Below are 12,512 nucleotides of genomic sequence, written 5' to 3'. Positions count from 1 at the left end.
ATTCAGCCCATGAAAAATGGGAATTTGGAAGCAAAGGACAATTATAGACTATATTGTAAAGAAAGTCCAGGAAGTTGGTTTTTTTACAAGAAAGAAAGTTGATGAGGTTTGTCTGAACACTGTAAATTTGTGTTAACTTACTGGCACCGTGCTTTAACTTCCTGATTACAGTATCACAACTGTACATGTTTTTCTACAGTATAATACCCTTACTGTAACTTAGTTTTACAGTAGTAAAAATACCCTTATTGTAACTTAGTTTTACTGTTTAAAGAACTCGACAGTGGCAAAGCCCCAGGGATTGATTAAATTCGTTGAGAAATATTGTAAGGAGAGGCTGTCTTGGTTGACACACCTCTTCAACATTGCGTGGAGGTCTGTGGCAGTGCCTAAGGAGTGGCAGACCAGGGGGGTTGCTCCCCTCTTCAAGTAGAATGGCATCTGCCCATTACAGGAGTTTCACACTGCTCAGCCACCTTGGTAAACTCTACTCCAAGGTGCTGGAAAGGAGGGTTTAGTCAATCCACAGCAAGGGGAACCAATGTTTGTAACATTTCAGCAAACGGTGGTGGTGGGATTTGAACCCACGCCTCCAGAGAGACTGGAGCCTTAATCCAGCGCCTTAGACTGCTCGGCCATACTACCTGCAAATATCACTTCCCCAAATCGTGACAAACACAAGGAACGTAACTAACGCAATGCTTTTTAATGTTATTGGAACAAAACGTTTGCAAGGGAAAAGCCAATACTTACATACTAAAAAAGGTTATCACACTTTGTCATTTTTCTCTGGCATTGTTCATTTTAGAATATCGTAACCAGTAAGGGTGTGACTAGATCTCGTTTTACGAGATCTCGCGAGATTAAAATGTGACGAGATTTCTTGTTGAGGTGAAAAGTTGTCTCGTGAGGCTACGTGATGTCAGCGTGATGGAGCGTGAAATAATATTGAAGATCCCCCTGCCACTTTTAAATCATTTGTGTGGCAACATTTTGAATTAAAAAAGTTTTAAAAAAAAGTTAAATAACATTCATCATTAATAGTTGATTTCAAAATGCACCTAAATTGTTGGGCATTTTGTGATTTTTCAGTTGAATAAAAAAAAAATATTTTCCATTCATATATTTCATCGAGGATTTCTTTAAATTTTTTTTAAAAATCTCGACACGTCTCGTTCTCGTGAACCCAATCTCGTGATGTGTCTCGTCTCGGGGAGTAAGCGTCTCGTCACACCCTAGAAACCAGCATTAAGTGAGTAGGTTTAGGTCTGTGTGAATATGGGCTGAGCATTTAACTGGGCTGAATTTGTGAACATCTTCTTTTGCATATTTACCGTAAAGAGTCATTACCCCTCCAACTGACAACTATTGGTCCAGAGACAATAGGATATACAGTTTTAGATTGCAAGGGACTTCCCTTGCTGGTAAGTACCAGAATTGCAAGGAGCCAGGCCGTTGCCCACAGGTCTCTGGCAGCGCTGCACTCCCAAAGCAAATGCCTCACATTGTGTGCTGACATGCCCATAACGAGTGCATAACGGACCTGAGGATCAGATGAGTCACTATCCATGACAACTCATGTAGTCTGTTTGGGAGAGCCCTAATGAAACATTGATTAATGTTTCCCCAAAGATTTGAGGGTTCGCCAAAAGCCAGCCCACGCACTGGACTCACTGGAATGAGAGAGCGACGATTTGTTATAACATACACTTGTTCTTGCTCAAGGTGAAAACGTTTTTAAAAGGTCTGGATAAAAGCATAGGTTGGTGGCAGGGTCAAAGACCCAAGTACTTCAAGATCAGAGGGTAAGATCTTCAATCTTCTGAGCTTGATTCCATCCAGAACCGTGCCATAGCTGCAGTCTTAGGATTTCTGGTCTGACCTTGTGTGCACAAGTTTAAGCAAACACCGTCATCACATTTAAGAGTAAACTAAAAACTCTCCTCTTTGATTTAGCTTATTGTTAGGGAGTCGCGTCGTTCGCCTAGACCAGCGCGGGAGGGTGTATGTCCGCAGACATGCTACCCCTTCTCTTCTCTACTTCTCTTCATAGTCGTCAGATTAATTACCATATAATATAATAAAACTAGAGGAAGGCGGTGCAATACAGCTTGATCCAGTAGGGGAGAATTCTAGCCTGACCAGGCTCCTCTCTTTACCCTGTCTCTCTTAGTCACACTGTGAAAGTTTTAGACTGCCGGGGGACTTCCTTTGACACACTGAGCTCCTCTCTCCTTTATCTTTCCATTTGTGTGATTTCATGTCCCAGAACTGCTTGTTTCTAACCTAGCTCTGGCGAGTCCTTCCCCAAAGTCGTTATGTTCTTTCTCCCCCCGCGATCAATAAAGTCATTGGATTTTATTGTAGTCACATTCAGAACGTCTCAAATGGAGACCCTGATGATTATTGTGTTCATAATAATGCTTCTCTTTGGGGTTGTCCTGGTAGTAAGTTCATCATCAAAAATATATCTGAACAAATGCAGAGACAGTCCATTTCACAATTCTTCCCAACACTAGTAAAATGCATTCATCTGGCAGAAGAACTACCCAAACACAAGCACTGACTTAAGTTTTGTGTGCAGTAAGTGCTACTTGTTGGGGTAGTTTTGCTGACCTCTGAAGTCTAGGATGTCCTCCATAAAGAAACGTTGAAAAGGGATATTGTCTATGGTTACTGGTTGAAAAATGCTAAGACATCTCTTTTATGTTTCAAATAAGGGAGCAAATCAATCAATCAAGCTGCCTCCATGAGGATCCACAGACACAGGATGTGCACTGCGGTTCGCACTTTGCCCGTTTCTGGTATTACTAATCCAATTGAATAGGTTATGAACAGTCGTTCAAATGTTTTGGGTTGTCGTGGTCGAGTGTTTAAGGCGATGGACTAGAAATTCATTGGGGTAGCCCCGCTAAAATCCAAATCCTGCCGACGACAGGCATCCCATAATGGTGGTAGTAAAACAATGACACACCAAATTAGACCAAATCGCAGATGTCCCTTAATGATCAATGTTGTATTATCTCATAGGTACTGGAAGCCACCCGTCTCCACCAATGCATCTCTGAGCATTTATTTTCAGTCTCAATGCCTAGATGTGATACAAGATTTGCAGTGAAATTTTTCTGCAAAAGCTCTTATTCTCACAGATTAAAAAGAAATGATGCAACAATTATTACAAATGCAATAAAGTGGAAAATTTACTTAACAAGTGTCTAACCACTTTGTTCACTTCAACCATGTCCTGCTTTACTCAGCAGCTGAGAAGAATTTGTCAGCAATTTGAATAGCACAGTTTTGTGGGTTGTTGTGACCTCCTTGCATTTATGGTACCTGATGCAAAAATCTGTCTCAATGCCCAGATGTGTTGCAAGATTTGAAGTGAAATTTTTTTTATTGCCTAGTCATGGTTGTATAGTGTTGAGCATAGCTACCTTCCATGCAGTTGACCTGGGTTTGATTCCCAACCATCGCAGTTGCTTTCTTTGAGTGATGTTCGTGAAGAAGTCAGTACAAAAGGTTACTTGCCCAATCCGGTTTGATAAAACATTTTTATCTCTTTTATGGTTCAAATAAGGGAGCATATCAATAAATATATCAAGATTCCTCTACGAGGATCCACAGACACAGGCAGTGTACTGCGGTTTGCACTTTTCTCATGTCTGGTATTACTAATGCAATTGAATAGGTTATGAACATTCCTTGGACATTGTGGAAAGAAACATTGGTGGATCTTGATTCCCACCATGGGATTTAGCCTGTATTGCAAAAGATGTAAAGTTACCATGTTTTTCTACACAGTAGACATATCTACTGCTGTATTCACTGTCTGTGGCAAGTCCTTTAAAACCTGTTCTTGACTTGCTTTTTCCCCACATCCTCTGAACGCTTAGCTAACTAAATGACTAAAGTTGGCCAAAAAATTGTAGGTTTTTCATCTTCGTTGTGATATTGTGTGCCTTCAATAGCATACATGTGGATATTATGATAGAAACTGCCTATCAAACCCTTGCAGCTCTTTTAAAAGTTCCATGGTGTAATGGTTCGCACTCTGGGCTTTGAATCCAGCGATCTGAGTTCAAATCTCGCTGGAAACTGTTTTTAAGCGACAGAACAGGTGAGAAAGAGAAACCTTTCAACTTTCCACATCTAGTTTAAAGTAAGCTTACAGCTTTAACTGTGTAATAATAATAAGTATGACAATCATCAATGTCCCTCTATCAACATAAATGCCTTTTCTGTCAAAAAAAGCAAATCATCTGTTTTTCCAGTGTCTTCTTCTCCTCCTCAGTGGCTTCACTCTCTTCAACCTCATTGGGTAGGTTTGCATTCTTAGACGGCATATTCTCCTGGCCCTGGTGGTAGCTGGCGGCACCAGAGCACCTGAGATGTCAGGGTTTCATTCTCCACCGCTGAAAAGTGCCGTTTCTTAGCCGGATTATGTCTGGCCATGTTGTAAATAGCAGGGGCGAGGTCTCAAAACTGAGAATATATTGGGGCGTGATATTTAAATTACGATCGTTTCCGGACGCTGCATTTATCAATGTACAATCATTCTTACACTCTGATTAGTGTGATACGAACGTTTCATGAATCTCACGTAAAGCCTGTCGTAAGAGGATTTCTGCGCTCATATCTGCGCTGGATTTCTACGTTAGGTTGATAAATGAGGGCCATTAGCTCTAAGGATGTGCTTCAATACATAACTGAAGTGAACACACGAATGAGAAGCACAATGGTGTTAAGTCATAAGCTAAAGCCTTTTCCCAAGCTTAAAGAAAACAAGGATGTCTTCTGCAAACGCACAGCTGGGAGTGCTTGAGAGCACTTTTGAGGTGTAGTGTGATTTTTCGGCTTAGGGTATGTCTAGGTGTGAGCCCAAATAGTCGTTGAACGACAAAGACAAGACAGTGATCAGGCGGTAGAACCGGGGTATAGAAGTCCCGTCCATGCAACCGATGGATATGCTCAAAACCTGTATACAGCCCAACCACATATCAATCACATCACTGGAAAGACAGCATTACTACAGGGTCCTGACAGGGTAGTGGATGTGTACATGTCAAAATGTACAATACACTGCCGGAACATCATTTTCCTCGAGAACATTACTTATCATGGTGCTGTCAACAACTTTTCCAGCAGTTATATCACGATTCATCTCACCATGGAAATCAGGTTGAGGGTCATAGTCTCTTGATGCATCACCCCTTCAGAGTGTCTACCATTGTGTCAGCAGCAAAATAGAGCTAGCAGAGGATGGTTTCAATCAATCAACCTCTGGGTCATGAGGGTAAAAAAAAACTAGAACTATAAAGGACAAAGATTTTTTCGTCAGATTAATTTACCACATAATCAATAATATAATAAAAACTACAGGAAGGCAGTGCAGTAGAGCCCAGTCCAGCAGGGGAGAGTTCTCGCCCGACCAGGCTCCTCTCTTTACCCTGTCTCTCTTAGTTACACTGTAATAGTTTTAGACTGCTGGGGGACTTCCTTTGACAAACTGAGCTCCTCTCTCCTTTATCTTTCCATTTGTGTGCATCCATGTCCCAGAAGTGCTTGTTACCAACCTAGCTCTGGCGTGTCATTCCTTGGATGAGGGAGGCTCCAAAATCATGCTCACAGCTGTTTTTCCAGCATGAACAGCAGAGCAGAGTGGCGCAGCGGAAGCGTGCTGGGCACATAACCCAAAGGTCGATGGATCGGAACCAGCCTCTGCTGATTCATCTGCTTTGTAATATCAGTAAGGCTATTTCCATTCTGTTGATGTTTAACAAAGTGTCTGTTGCTGCAAGTGTATGAAGTGAAATGTCTCCACCTGCTGATGAGTGAACTTAATGGCATGGCATGGCACGTTTATTTATAAAAATGGAAACTACGGTGCTCATACCCGCCGTAACACCCATAAAAACTGGAGCGTAATACAATAAATATACTACACTACAGTACATATACTACATTACAGTATTATCCTACATTTAAAGTGCTTGTGTTGCTATCTGATAGCCTGAGATATGAAAGAGAGAGCATACCGCTTAGTTTGTGTCACAGGAGGTCTTAGTCTACCACTGTGCTCCATAACCCTACCAGTCAGATTACAGCAGGAGGTAATATCTTTGCAGCTCTTTTAAAGACTCTACCATAATACCTGTTGGAGATGCCAGGTCCTCATACATGTAAAGCATGCGCTCTACCACTGAGCTACATCCCCTGAAGATTATCAAAAATGTTTGACTATTTCCTGAGAAAGACTTAGACTTATCTCTATTAATCCTTTTGGGATTACTACCGCAAGGAAATTAAAATATCACTGAATACAAGGAGAAACCTGGCTAAAACATGTAATGTTAATGTTGTATATGGCTTCAAAACCTGTAAATGCAACTGTGGTGGCTGAAAATCAAACCTGGGCAAAATGCTTGCACTGCTAAGATATAAATGATAGTTAAAAAGTAACATTACTAAAAGAAAGCTACTGCGATGGCTGGGAATCCAACACCGGTCAACTGCTTGGAAGGTAGCTATGCTGACAACTATGCCACCATCACTGGACAATGCACTGTTAATTGCAAATCTTGCAACACATGTGGACATTGAGACAGATTTTTCTCATGCCCACAAGGAGATTGCCTTAAAATACTTTTCTCTTTCAGAATAAGAGCTACCGCAGCTCTTTTATAAACTGGACAATAACACTTGATGGAGATGCCGGGGTTTGAGAAGAAACCTGGGTGAAATATGTCATATTTATGTTGTATATGGGTTCAAAACATGGCGGTGGCTGGAAATTGAATCTTGGCAAAATGCTTGCACTGCTATGGTACAGAGAAAAATGACAAAGAGTGATAACAATTTTTAATAAAGAATTGGCAGTTTTTAATAAAGTATTGGCTTTTTCCTTGCAAAGGTTTCTTTTCCAATAACATTAACAAGCATATCATTAGTTACGATGCCGGTGTTTGTGACAATGTGGATGGCGGCTGCTTGCTTGTAGTGTGGCCGACTGGTCTAAGGCGCTGGATCAAGGCTCCAGTCTCTCTGGAGGCTTGGGTTCAAATCACACCACTGCCATTTGCACATATATATATAGCATCAAATAGCTGGAAGCCAACAAATGTGATGTACTTTGGGCTGAACATGGTGAAGTAACTAGCAACATCCATCAATCACCTTGCTTTGAATGTTCCTTGTCAACTTCAGATTCAACAATTGGCAAAACCTTCCTTTCCAGCACTTTAGAGTATGAAATAAATATTCGTGATTTCAATAATCAAAATGATCGTGATTATAATCTTGGCCATAATCATGCAGCCCAAAGAGATCTAATGTTTTATCAAACCAGTTTTGGGCAAGTAACCTTTCTGCTGACTTCTTGTAAAAAAAGCAAGTAACATCACTCAAAGAAAGCTGCTGCGATGGCTGGGAATCAAACCCAGGTCAACTGCTTGGAAGGAAGCTATGCTCACCGCTATACCACCATCACTGGGAAATACAATGTTCACTTCAAATCCTGTAATACATCTGGGCATTGAGACTGAAAGTGCACTCTATCACTGAAAGTCCCTCCTGGGGATCCTGTGTTGTCACATACACAAGAAGGGGAAGTGTGTATGTCTGTGCTAGCTCATATGCCGCTAAATCTATTTTCCGAGGGAGACCTGGCCAAGACTGCACACCATTTACAATATAAACAGAAAATACAGCATAGACAAAACCACACATAGAGAAAAGGAACAGGTCACATGTGGCAGTTACATTTTTGAAATACATGACATTTTAACATGGCCTTGAATTCATTTAATGGGACTAGATCATTTAGATGGAGCAAGTTTTGCAAGTTGTTCCAAGACCATGGAGCAAAGTAAGAGAAGGCTTTCTTCCCCAGCTCAGTAAAAACCCTCGGAACCTGGTAAGAGCACCACCTGGTGGAATGGAGATGAAAACAGCTAGAATTCAGCTTGAGGAGATTACAAAAATATGCCCGCAACATGGCCTTGTGTAGAAAAATATACAAATGAAGTTGTCTACGTAGACTTAGTGACGGCCAGCCTACCAGTTCATAGAGCGTACAATGAGTACGGAAATAAGAGTTTGCTAAAAAGCGCAGAGCACTATGGTACACATAATCTAACAGGTGGAGAGTACTAGAGGCAGCATGCATGTAGGCAACATCACCATAGTCCAAAACACTCCAGCCATCGCAGTAGTTTTCTTTTAGTAATGTTACTTTTTAACTATCATTTATATCTTAGCAGTGCAGTGCAGTGCAGTGTGGTTACTTGCTTACTTGTTATCTCATAGGTACTGGAAGCCATTAAGTCACTTATTTTCAGTCTGAGTTATAAGATTTGCAGTGAACGTTGTGTAGCAGTGCAATCATTTTGCCCAGGTTTGATTTCCAGCCATTTACAGGTTTTAAAGCCATACACAACATATTTCAATTTTATTGCGAGAGCCATCCCAAAAAAGCTGGGGAGCAATAGTCTGTAAGGGGGGGGAGAAGAGGAAAAAGGGGAAGAGGGAGGGAAGAAAGAAAAAGAGGAACAACAAGGAAAAAACAGGAAATGAGAGAAAAGATGAGGAAGATGCTACTCACAAAGTATAAGAGCTTTATAGTTTCTATTAAGTCAGATTTTAATTTATTTGCTGAAATTGGAATGTTTCTGAGAAATAAGGGAAGTTTAACGTAGATCCAAAGGTCACAGGTTCCATCCCCACCTAGCACCAGATCTTAGGTTTGATTCCCTCCTAGTGCCAGAAGATCCAACTACACTGTTCACAACTTTATTGTTTTACTAAAAATTTCTTTGAAGGAATAAAATATTAGGAACGTTGTGAAACAATTTAAACAAATAATTTATAACGTTTAGATTGACTTTTCAACCAAATATCTGTTTTTAGTGCTCCATACATTTAGTAATCCTACTATATTTGGTCAATATTTAAAGTTAGTCTTCACGATAAGAATTGTTTAGTGATACTTTTTTTTTCTTTAAACAGTGTATGACAGGTAAAACCAAGCAATTTTAGTTCTCTTTTCTCTAAAAGCAAGTATGTCATACAGTAATCATTGCAGGGAAGTTGAGTGTATAAAGGCAAGTCATATGCTCAGCAGTGTGTAGACTACAATTTGGAATAATATTGAAATGAAGCCAATTAATATAAACATGCCAACTTTATTACATTATCGATCTCAACTAAATAATATGTCTTTAGGTAACAAATAAATATTGTTTAGCACAAGAAATGACTGACTATGCAAAGGTTTTTACACCAGGTAGGAAAATAAGAGAATCAAAAAACTAATTCTGTACAAAGAGTAAAACACACATAACATATAAATCACATTACATAAAAGTATTGTATGCATAGTAAAATCTAACTATGTACATTTTCTATTTCCATTATACATTTACATTTTTGATTTTTCAATCTGATCTAAGCACAACTCTTTAGATAGTGTTTCTGTATTTGGGCGGTAGATACTGCCTTGATATTGGCTGTGCCCAGTTTCTGCGGTCCTGAATTATCCACACTTCCTGCAAGTGTTGTACTCCACCTTGCTCTTATTAAACCTTGCCTTAGAAGCAGGGCAAGCACTGGCAGGTGGAGGTGGGGATGGAGCAAGAGGGGCAACCAGTATATGGGGGTCACGGTATGCTAGTGTTGGAACAGCAAACAAAGTTCCTGGGGCTTGAGGACAGACAGAGGTTGTATTCCTTATTTATTTTCTTGTATTACATCAAGTGACCCGCATACCAATGACTGTAAAGATCAATACGTACATGGTTTGCAGAACTCTACCTTCGGATAGACATAAGGCCACTTGGGTTATTTCTATGGTCTTCTGCAGAAGGATCAATCCCAGAGTTGGCTCACTCAAGGTTATTTAAGAAACAAACGTCCCTGGGTGGACTTGAACCACCATCCTTTCGGTTAACAGCCGACTGCGCTGACCTATTGCGCCACAGAGACCAAGCCTGTCTGGTGTTTTATGAGCGGTAGAACCATGGCTCAGGGTGAGCGGTCATCTGCATCGACCAGTTGGGGGTGAAAAGAGACAGAGAGAGAAAGAAAGAGAAATAAAGATTTGCAGCAGAGGGTGTCCAGAAGGAACATGGAGGCAGCATGTGTCTCCAACCACAGACCCAGACTCCACAGCTCCAGAGCCAGAAACACCTGCAGGTAGCGATAGGAGCTGCTTAATTTTCACAAGTACAAAAGGCTCGGCCAAACAGCAATGCCCACAAAAAAGAGTTTCAACTCATTGGGGTTCCCCTTCAAGGAAGTCTTTAGTAAAAGGCAAAAGACTTGTGTGTTCTGAAGAGAAACCAGAGTGAGTATAGCCGTCTGCTTGAGAGAAGCAGAAAACCTTAGTCGACCCAGTCCAAACCATCGCAGTAAGACTCACTAGGTGTCCAATCTGAAATGATAAGAGGCAACTTGGTAGACTCCTTACTGATTTTTATATCTGTACTCACAATGCCCTTTTTTTCAAAACACCAGCACAAGTGTTACATGTGAATAATCAATGTGTGAGTAATCAGGAAGCTCCCATAACAGGTAGTGGCAAGGTCTACGTAAGCTGATGGAACCTTGGTTGCCACCTTCCTTCAAAATGTGAATGCCAGAATTTTCCATCCCCGAAATGTAAATAACAGAACCAGAGAATTTGTGGGTCCAAATAACAGGAACAACCCAGAGGTCGATGGAACGAAACCATCCTCTGCTAATTGATTTGCTTTGTACCAGCAGCAAGCAGTTCGGCGGTTGTGGCTCAGTGGTAGTGGTTGCCAATCAGAAGGTTGGTTGTTCGATGCCATGCAGTCCCATGACTGGCAAGACACTGAACCCCGAGTTGCCCCCGGTGCTGCCCGTTGGAGTGTGAAGGAGTATTCATTCACCTTAGCGCTCAGTATTCTGATGAGCAGGTGGAACCTTGTACGGCAGCCTTGGCCACAGTGTATGAATGTGTGTGCATTGTGAATGTTTCCTGTATGATGTAAAAGCGCTTTGAGTAGTCGTTAAGACTAGAAAAGCGCTATATAAATACAGCACATTTACATTTAAGTGTATTTTGAGTCTGTTGATGTTTAACAAAGCATCTGTGTCTGAAATGAAATGTCTCCACCTGCTGAAGAGTAATCTTAAAGGCATGTCAAGTATATTTCATATATAAAAATGGAAACTATAGTAGTCATATAACCTATATACTGTATATGTGTAAGCAAAAGGATTATACTGCTATGTTATAAATCATAGTCAAAAGTAACAGTAACTATGAGATTACACAATATTGTCAATGAAGGCACATTTGCAGTTTGGTATACTGTGATGAGTCATTGGGTTTCTACCACCTTTAAAGAATGCCTTTTGTTGTCTCAATCTCAGAAATGTCAAAGTTAACCATAGAATCAAAACTTTCATTTGTGTGCTCATGCCAGTGTTCAACTACTTTATTTTCAGCATCAGTTGTGTTTTTTAGTTTTTAAAACACCTGCCCCGTGTGAGAGTCAAACTCACGACCTTCAGATTATGAGACTCACGTGACGGAATAACTAACAATTTGGGCTTCAATCTCAATAAAAACAATGTTGTGGAAGAATAGTCTGTAAGGGGGGGGGGGGGGGGGGGGAGAAGGGGAAGCGGGAGGGAAGAAGAGGAAAAAGAGGGAAAAGGAGGAAAAAAGAGGAAATGAGAGAAAAGATGAGGAAGATGCTAAATTACCCAGAACGTGTAAGAGTTTTATGGTGACTATTAAGGCCGATTTTACTTTAATTGCTGAAATTGGAATATTTCTGAGAAATAAGGGAAGTTTAATGTAGATCAGAGACGAAAAGTAACGTCTCTAAAAATAGAGTCGTGAAAGGTAGTGACACTGAGGTGATCACGAAGGATAGCACTAACATTGACTATTTAGTGTGAAAGGTAGTCTAAAGTTTAAAAATACAATAAAGAAAGTCAGACTCAAGGGGTAGCACTTTAAAGAAAAAGTGTGAATGTGTAGTGTCAAGATAGACATGAATGGCAGCAATATATTGGCTTAATTAGTGTGAAGAAGAGTCAGGGACGAAAAGTAACGTCTTCAAAAATAGAGTCGTGAAAGGTAGTGACACTGAGGTGATCACAAAGGATAGCACTAACATTGACTATTTAGTGTGAAAGGTAGTCTAAAGTTTACAGAGAAAGTCAGAGAAACTCCTATTCTGTTTTTAACTGTCTATTCATGTGTTTTATCGGTTTTTGATGCTTATGATTTTTAACTGTTTGTACTTGTGTTTAATCTGTTTAACTGATTTTATGTAAAGCACTTTGAATTTCCCTGTTGCGGAAATGTGCTATACAAATAAAGCTGCCTGGCCTTGCCTTACCTCTATTAAGCCGGGCGCAGTCTCAGAATCATCTGTTCCATTTCCAATCTTGACAGCTAGTCAGGTTCGTTCATGTCCAAAGTGAGATTCACCCCTGTCGAATCACGTAGCGCGATGACAATGGATCTAGCCAATCAT

At 40.5% G+C, this 12,512-nt stretch overlaps 2 non-coding genes across 2 annotated transcripts; both read right to left on the bottom strand.

Moving 5' to 3' along the window:
• Positions 1 to 9,904: 9,904 nt before the first annotated feature.
• trnan-guu lies at positions 9,905 to 9,978 on the bottom strand. The gene has a single exon. It is a non-coding gene; the product is annotated as a tRNA-Asn (tRNA).
• Positions 9,979 to 10,227: 249 nt separating this feature from the next.
• On the bottom strand, positions 10,228 to 10,343 carry LOC117940459. Its single transcript, XR_004655764.1, has one exon. It is a non-coding gene; the product is annotated as a U5 spliceosomal RNA (small nuclear RNA).
• Between the last annotated feature and the right edge of the window lie 2,169 nt (positions 10,344 to 12,512).

This window comes from Etheostoma cragini, unplaced genomic scaffold, assembly GCF_013103735.1.
Source record: "Etheostoma cragini isolate CJK2018 unplaced genomic scaffold, CSU_Ecrag_1.0 ScbMSFa_259, whole genome shotgun sequence".
Lineage (NCBI taxonomy): Eukaryota > Metazoa > Chordata > Actinopteri > Perciformes > Percidae > Etheostoma > Etheostoma cragini.
The sequence above is the reverse complement of the archived record's forward strand: the minus strand, read 5'-3'. Positions and strand labels throughout refer to the sequence as shown.